Source organism: Saccopteryx leptura, chromosome X, assembly GCF_036850995.1.
Source record: "Saccopteryx leptura isolate mSacLep1 chromosome X, mSacLep1_pri_phased_curated, whole genome shotgun sequence".
In the NCBI taxonomy this organism is placed as follows: domain Eukaryota; kingdom Metazoa; phylum Chordata; class Mammalia; order Chiroptera; family Emballonuridae; genus Saccopteryx; species Saccopteryx leptura.
The window spans coordinates 126,284,330-126,292,567 of NC_089516.1; the positions used below are offsets into that span (position 1 = coordinate 126,284,330).

General features: G+C 36.8%; 1 non-coding gene across 1 annotated transcript; it reads right to left on the bottom strand.

Annotated features, from left to right (window-relative positions):
- Positions 1–6,028: 6,028 nt before the first annotated feature.
- On the bottom strand, positions 6,029–6,104 carry TRNAS-GGA (transfer RNA serine (anticodon GGA)). Its single transcript has one exon. It is a non-coding gene; the product is annotated as a tRNA-Ser (tRNA).
- Between the last annotated feature and the right edge of the window lie 2,134 nt (positions 6,105–8,238).

Genomic DNA, 8,238 nt, shown 5'->3' on the forward strand with positions numbered 1-8,238 from the left:
TTGAATGCTTCAAGCTGTGCTTAGAAATTAGAAAAAAAATAAATACAGAAACCACTTTCTCTCAATAAATTTCTAACCTAATCGGATTCATAAAATGTAGATTAAGTCTAAAGTTAAATTAAAGGAAGGGGAGAAAATGGCAGTAATTAGAGCAATGATTGGTACAGGTGTGTGTGTGTGTGTGTGTATGTGTGTGTGTGTGTGTGTGTCCCATTGTGTCCCATGTGTGTCTGAAGGAAATTTCAGTAAAGATTTACTGAGTGCCTACTAAGTGCATGGCTAAAAGCAGGAAAAGAGGTGAAAGACATTTTTAAATACTAGGGCAGGGAACCAGTACTTGAGAAAGGTAAAAGGAGAAGGGACCAGACCATAGGTGAAAGGGCATACCTATTTGTCAGAGGCCACCAAGAGAAGATTGCATTATTGAGAATATCTGTGAAGCAGAGGAGGGAGGCATCAGCCAGCTCTGCTGTGCAAGGGCCGGGATGACGTCATCCTTACTCACTGAACAAGATTCAGAGAGAGGAGGGGTAAGTTGTGAGGCTAAGGAGAACAGAAAAGGTTTGGGACAAGCTGTGGCAATGAATAAGGCCAAAGAATCAACAATAAATGAATAAAATATTGTTTGGCTCCTGCAGGGCTCTGCTGAAGTTAAGCTGCAGGGATTTATGCATTTGTTGATTACCTACTTTGAGCACTACCCATAGTAAATATTCAACCAGAGGCAACCGCGGCCTCTGCAACTTCTGCACTCTTGGTCCCGCAGACAATGTTCTGTCCATTCTTTCCTAAATTGTGAGTAATCTAAGCAAAAAATTCTGAAGACAGATCACACACATATAGGGTTTGCTGTTATAATCAGAATTTACAACAAAATTGATCTGACACATTTAATGATATGCATAATTGTTATTGTGCTTGGTGGCAATCAGGCATAAATTGTAAACAATTCACATAAATGCCTGTAATTAGAATTATTTCCACACAGTTAAGCTGAATTCTCAGTTTTTCTTCTGAGTTTGTCAGCTCTTGCATATCCCTCAACTGCATCCACGTCAACAGAGCAGATACTGGGTTGTCATTAATCAGCACCTTCATCAAGTACTTGTTATTGTTAGAGAATAAATCTGGGGTATTCTCATCCAATAATTATCTCTGGCTGCCAGACATATAGCCCCTTCATTTGAAGAATCCATCAAGAGCTATACCTTTAACATGAGGTCTTCTCTCAACCTCAGAGATTTCAGTTGGGGACAGAGAAGACAACCCTGGCTAGTGGTGACGTCATAAGGGGAAAACTGGGTTCTGAATCTCATTATCTGGAATTCAAGGAGCAAGTGTGATTACAGGGTAAGAGAAAATGATTAAATTTAGTACACACCTACATTTATCCCCGCCCCTGATCCTAGGAAGTGACTAATACAGTCATCTTCACAGTTGTCCTTAAGGGGATAGATTCATATTAAAAATAAAACCTAGCTACCACTTCACCATTGAAAAACATCCTTCCCTTCATTCAGAGAAACAATTGCCTGAAATGCCTTTAAATCCCAGACACATGTTGCTTTTCTTTTGCTATTAAAAATAAGTGGTTTTCACCTCACCCCTGTTAGATTAGTTATTATCAACAAGACGGGTAATAGCAAATGTTGGAGAGGCTGTGGAGAAAAAGGAATCCTCATTCACTGTTGGTGGGACTGTAAAGTAGTACAACCATTATGGAGGAAAGTATGGTGGTTCCTCAAAAAACTGCAAATAGAACTACCTTATGACCCAGCAATCCCTCTACTGGGTATATACCCCAAAACCTCAGAAACATTGATACGTGAAGACACATGTAGCCCCATGTTCATTGCAGCACTGTTCACAGTGGCCAAGACATGGAAACAACCAAAAAGCCCTTCAATAGAAGACTGGATAAAGAAGATGTGGCACATATACACTATGGAATACTACTCAGCCATAAGAAATGATGACATCAGATCATTTACAGCAAAATGGTGGGATCTTGATAACATTATAAGGAGTGAAATAAATAAATCAGAAAAAAACAAGAACTACATGATTCCATACATTGGTGGAACATAAAAATGAGACTAAGAGACATGGACAAGTGTGTGGTGGTTACCAGGGGTGGGGGGAGGGAGGACAGGGGGAGAGTTAGGGGGAGGGGGAGGGGCACAGAGAACTAGATAGAGGGTGGTGAAGGACAATCTGACTTTGGGCGAGGGGTATGAAACATAATTTAATGACAAGGTAACCTAGACATGTTTTCTTTGAATATATGTACCCTGATTTATTAATGTCATCCCATTACCATTAATAAAAATTTATTTTAAAAAAAAAGTGGTTTTAAAAAATCCAAGGAAGTCAGCATATTGATGGTTATACTTGCAAATAGACTAAATTTTAGAGTCAGACTGAATGCTACAACTTGCTAGCAATAAAATTTTGGTATTTACCCTTTCTGAACCTCAATTTCCTCATTAGTAAAATGATTATAATAATAACGTCTATCTCATAAGAATATTGTAAAAATTTCACGGTATAATGTATGTAAAATATTAGTACACTGACTAGAGCATAGTACAATTTCATTAACTACTAGTTGCATTTACTATTGTTATGTTTATTGTTGCTTTTAGGTATAGTCTTGTCTTCTTTATTAATGCGGCCATCTCTCCATGTGTTTACTTTTTTTTTTTTCCAGGAAACGAATGTATGAAATGCTAGTGGTAAAATCTGGATGTTAAAGCCACGGATGACCTTAAATCAAACAAAACAGAACAGATGGCTCAGACCCTCATCTATATTCCAATTTTGTCAAAGACAGGTGGATGCAGACTTAGTACAGAGTGAAACTTGACATTTAGAGAAAACTAAAGCCATCCCAGATTAAAATGATCGTTAGAAACATTCATTTAATCCCCAAAAATGTGTTAACTGAACCCTCAGTGAAAAGCACTGAAGAGATAAAAGTGATACAGATAAAGTTTGAGGAGGGGAGAGAGAACATGTGCAGCAAGTGTAACCAGGGCACTAATAGAGGCTTATTGAAACAGTGGTAGCATCCAGGACGGACAAAGTATTCCTCTTTGCTTGGGAGGAGCAGAAAAACTTCTCTTTGGAAAAACAAGTCATCAAGTGAATATACAATTTTTTTTATTAAATAGCATAATTTATATGTTTTAAACCTAGTGTCAGTAAAGATGCGTTTCTCCATTTTGTGAATTTTCTGAACATACTTTTTGCTTTTTAAAATGGCATGGATTCCCATTTGTTTATTTTGTCCTTTATTTCACTTGTGCATGGATAGAAATCGGCAAAAATATTGCTACGAGATGTATTAGAGAGTTTACTGCCTATGTTTTCTTTCAAGATGTTTATGGTTTCACAACTTACATTTAAGTGTTTTACCCATTTTGAGCTTATTTTTATGAATGGTGTAAGTTGGTGGTCTAGTTTCATTTTTTTGCATGTACTGGTCCAATTTTTGCAACACCATTTATTAAAGAAACTGTCTTTACTCCACTGCAGGGGTCCCCAAACTTTTTACATAGAGGGCCAGTTCACTGTCCCTCAGACCGTTGGAGGGCTGCCACATACAGTGCTCCTCTCACTGACCACCAATGAAAGAGGTGGCCCTTCCGGAAGTGCGGTGGGGGGCCAGATAAATGGCCTCAGGGGGCTGCATGCGGCCCGCGGGCCGTGGTTTGGGGACGCCTGCTCCACTGTATAGTCTTACCTCCTTTGTCAAATATCAATGGACTGTAAAGGCATGGGTTTATTTCTGGGTACTATGTTCTGTTCTATTGACCTGTATGCCTGTTCTTATGCTAGTACCAAGCTGTTTTGATTAATATAGCCTTGTAGTATAACTTCATATCAGGAACTGTGATACCTTCCATTTTATTCTTCATTTTCAAGATTGCTGAGGTTATTCATGTTCTTTTTTGGTTCCATATAAATTTTTGTAATATTTTTTCTATATCTTTGAAGTATACCATTGGTATTTAAAAAGGAATTGTGTTGCATCTGTTGATTGTTTTGGATAGTATAGACATTTTAATGATGTTTATTCTTCCTATCCATGAACATGATATATCCTTCCACTTGTTTGTATCTTCCTTGCTTTGTTTCTTCAATGTCTTATAATTTTCTGAGTACAAGTCTTTTACCTCCTTAGTTAAATTTAATTCCAGATACTTTATTTTACTGTTGCAATTGTTAAGGGATTGTTTCCTTAATTTTACTTTCTGACAGTTTATTGTTGGTGTATAAAAATGTCTCTGATTTCTGAATATTAATTTTATATCCTGCCACCATGCCAAATTAATTGATCAAGTTTAGTAGTTTTTTGAAAGAGACTTTAGGGTTTTCTATGTACAGTATCATGTCATCAGCAAATAATGATATTTTTTCTCCTTTTCCAATTTGGATGCCTTTTATTTCTGCTTTTTGTCTGATTGCTGTGGCTAGGATTTCCAAAACTATCTTGAATAACAGGGGTGAAAAGGAGCACTCCTGTGTTGTTCATGATCTTAAGGGGATTGTTTTTAATTTCTGCACATTGAGTATAGTATTGGCTGTTGGTTTGTCATAGATCTCCTTTATTATGTTGAGGTATGTTCCCTGTATTCCCACTATGCTCAGAGTTTTTATCATAAATGGGTGCTGGATTTTATCAAATGCTTTTTCTGCATATGTTGATATGATCATGTGATTTTTATCCTTTATTGTATTTATGTGGTGAATCACATTTACTGATTTGTACCAACCTTGCCTTCTCGGAATAAATTTTACTTGATCATGATGTATGACTTTTTTGTGTGTGTGTGTGACAGAGACAGAGAAAGACATAGAGAAAGACAGATAGGGACAGACAAGCAGGGAAAGAGATGAGAAGAAACAACTTTTTTTGTGGCACCTTAGTTGTTCATTGATTGCTTTCTCATATGTGACTTCAACCGGGGGGCTACAGCATACCTGAGTGACCCTTTGCTCAAACCAGCGATTTTGCGCTCAAGCTGGTGAGCCTTACTCAAACTGGATGAGCCCACGCTCAAGCCAGCGACCTCGAGGTTTCAAACCTGGGTCCTCCCCATTCCAGTCTGATGCTCTATCCACTGCTCCACCACCTGATCAGTCATGATGTATAATCTTTTTGATGTATTCCTGGATCCATTTTGCTAATATTTTGCTGAGTACTTTATCATTAATATTCATCAGAAATATTGGCCTATAGTTTTCTTTATTTGTACTGTATTTACCTGGTTTTTGAATGAGGATAATGCTTGCCTCATAGAAAGAGATTGGAATTCTAACCCCCTCATGAATTTTTTGAAATTGCTTGAGAAGTAGAGGTGTTAATTCTTCTTTGAATGTTTGGTAAAATTCACTTAGGAAACCATCTGGTTCAGGACTTTTGTTTGCTAGGAGTTTTTCCATAACTGTTTCAATTTCATTTGTTGTATTCAGTCTGTTTATCCATTTCGCCTAGAGATTGTCCAATATTTTGGCGTATAGATCTTCATAGTATTTTCTTACAATCCTTTGTATTTCTTAGGTGTCATTTGTTGCTTCTCCATTTTCATATCTAATTTTATTTATTTGGGTCCTCTCTCTTTTTTTCCTGATGAGTTTGGTTAAAGATTCATCAATCTTGTTTACCTTTTCAAAGAACCAACTCTTGTTTTTTTTTTTTTTTTTTTTTTTTTTTTTGTATTTTTCTGAAGCTGGAAACGGGGAGAGACAGTCAGACAGACTCCCGCATGTACCGGACCGGGATCCACCCGGCACGCCCACCAGGGGGCGACACTCAGCCCACCAGGGGGCGATGCTCCGCCCCTTCGGGGCATCGCTCTGCTGCGACCAGAGCCACTCCAGCGCCTGGGGCAGAAGCCAAGGAGCCATCCCCAGCGCCCGGGCCATCTTTGCTCCAATGGAGCCTCGCTGCGGGAGGGGAAGAGAGAGACAGAGAAGAAGGAGAGGGGAAGGGGTGGAGAAGCAGATGGGCGCTTCTCCTGTGTGCCCTGGCCGGGAATCGAACCCGGGACTTCTGCACTCCAGGCTGATGCTCTACCACTGAGCCAACCGGCCAGGGCCCAAGAACCAAGTCTTGGATTCATTGGTCTTTTGTATTGTTTTTTATTTTTTTGTCATTTATTTACACTGTGATCTTTATTATCTCCTTTCTTCTACTTCCTGTAGGTTTTGTTTGTTGTTCTTTTTCTAGTTCTTTTAAGGGCAGGGTTAGGTTGTTAATTTGAGCCCTTTCTTGCTTCTTAGGTTATGCCTATAATGCTGTGAACATTCCTCTCAAGATTGGATTTGTTGTGTCCCATAGATTTTGAGTTATTGTATGTTCATTTTCATTTGATTCAAATATATTTTTTTTATTTCATCCTTGATCTCATTATTAACCCATTTGTTATTTAATAACATGCTATTTAGCTTTCAAGTGTTTGAATGTTTTTCAGTTTTTCTATTGTAGTTGATTTCTAGTTTCATGATATTGTGATCAGAGAAGATACTTCATAAGATTTAAATCTTCTTAAATTTTTAAGACTTGTTTGTGTCCTAACATGTGATCTATCTTAGAGAATGTACCATGAGCACTTGAACAGAATGGATATTCTGTTGTTTTGAGGTGAAAGCTTCTGAAGATATCAATTAAATCTTATTGATATAGTCTGTCATTTAAGGTTACCATTTGTTTGTTAATTTTCTGTCTGGAAGATCTATCCATTGATGATATCGGGGTATTAAAATTTCCTACTATTATAGTATTGCTGTAAATCTTGCCCTTTATGTCCATCAAGATCTGCTTTATATATTTAGCTGCTCTTACATTAGGCATGTAAATATTAGCAATGGTTATATCCATCTGTTGGATTGCTCCCTTTATTAGTATGTCGTCATCTTTTTTTTATCCCTTACTATAGCCTTTGTTTTAAAAGACTATTTTGTCAAATACAAGTATTGTTACTCTAGATTTTATTTTCATTTACATTTGGATAAAATACCTTTCTCTATCCCTTTACCTTCAGTCTATGTGTATCTTTTGTTCTGAGGTGGGTCTCTTATAGACAGCATATAAAAGGGTCATGTTTTCTTACTCATGCAGCTATCCTATGATTTTTGGTTGGAGCATTTAATCCATTAACTTTTAAGGTTATTATTATATGTACTTATTTAATGCCATTTTATTCTTTAAATTTACAATCTTCTTTCTCTTCATTTCTTTTTTTCTTTCTCTTTTTATAGCAGGCCCCATAATATTTCTTGCAATAATGGTTTGGTTGTAATGAATTTCTTTAGTCTTTTTTGTCTGGGAGGCTTTTTTTTTCCATCAGTTTTAAATGATAGCTTTGCTAGATAGAGAAGTGTTAGTTATAGGTTTTTGTTTTCAATCACTTTGAATATTTCTTGCCAATGTCATCTAGCTTCAAATGTTTATGTTGAGAAGTCAGATATCATCCTTATGGGGGCTCCTCTGTAGGTAATTAACTGCTTTTCTTTTGCTTCTTTTAGTATTCTTTCTTTGTCTCTTAACTTTGGTATTTTAATTATGATGTGTCTTAGTGGAGGCCTCCTTGGGTTCCTCTTTAATGGGATTCTCTGTGCTTCTTGAACTTGTATTAATTGTGTAGGACTTTTTCCTACATCCATTTAGGAAATTTTTTAGCTATGATTTCTTCCAACAAGTTCTCTAATCCTTGTTTGCTTTCTTCTCTTTCAGGAACCCCTATGGTACAGATGTTGTTTCTCTTAATGTTGTCACAGAGGTCTTCTAATGTTCCTCAGTATTATTGAGACTCTTTTATTTTTACTGCTCTGCTTCTGTGCTTTTGTTTATCTTGTCCATTAAATTGCCGCTTCAATCCTCTGCTTCATCCAGCCTGCTGTTGATTCCTTCTAGTGCAGTCTTTATTTCTAATATTGTATTTGTCTTTTCTGACTGTTTCTTTTTTATGTTTCAATTTCCTTTTTAATGTTTGCTATCTCTTTTTTTTAAGTTCTCATTGTGACAATCCCTTGTTGCTCCAAGATCCTTAAACATCCTTAAAATCATTATTTTAAACTCCACATGTGGTCATTTGGTTACTTCTATTTCATTTAGTTCTTTTTCTGGGTATTTTTGTTGTTGTTGTTGATTTGTTTGGGTCATATTTCTTTGCCCATTTTGTCTGTGTATTAGTTAACATTGTCTGACTTTTAAATTTGTTGTGGTGTCTT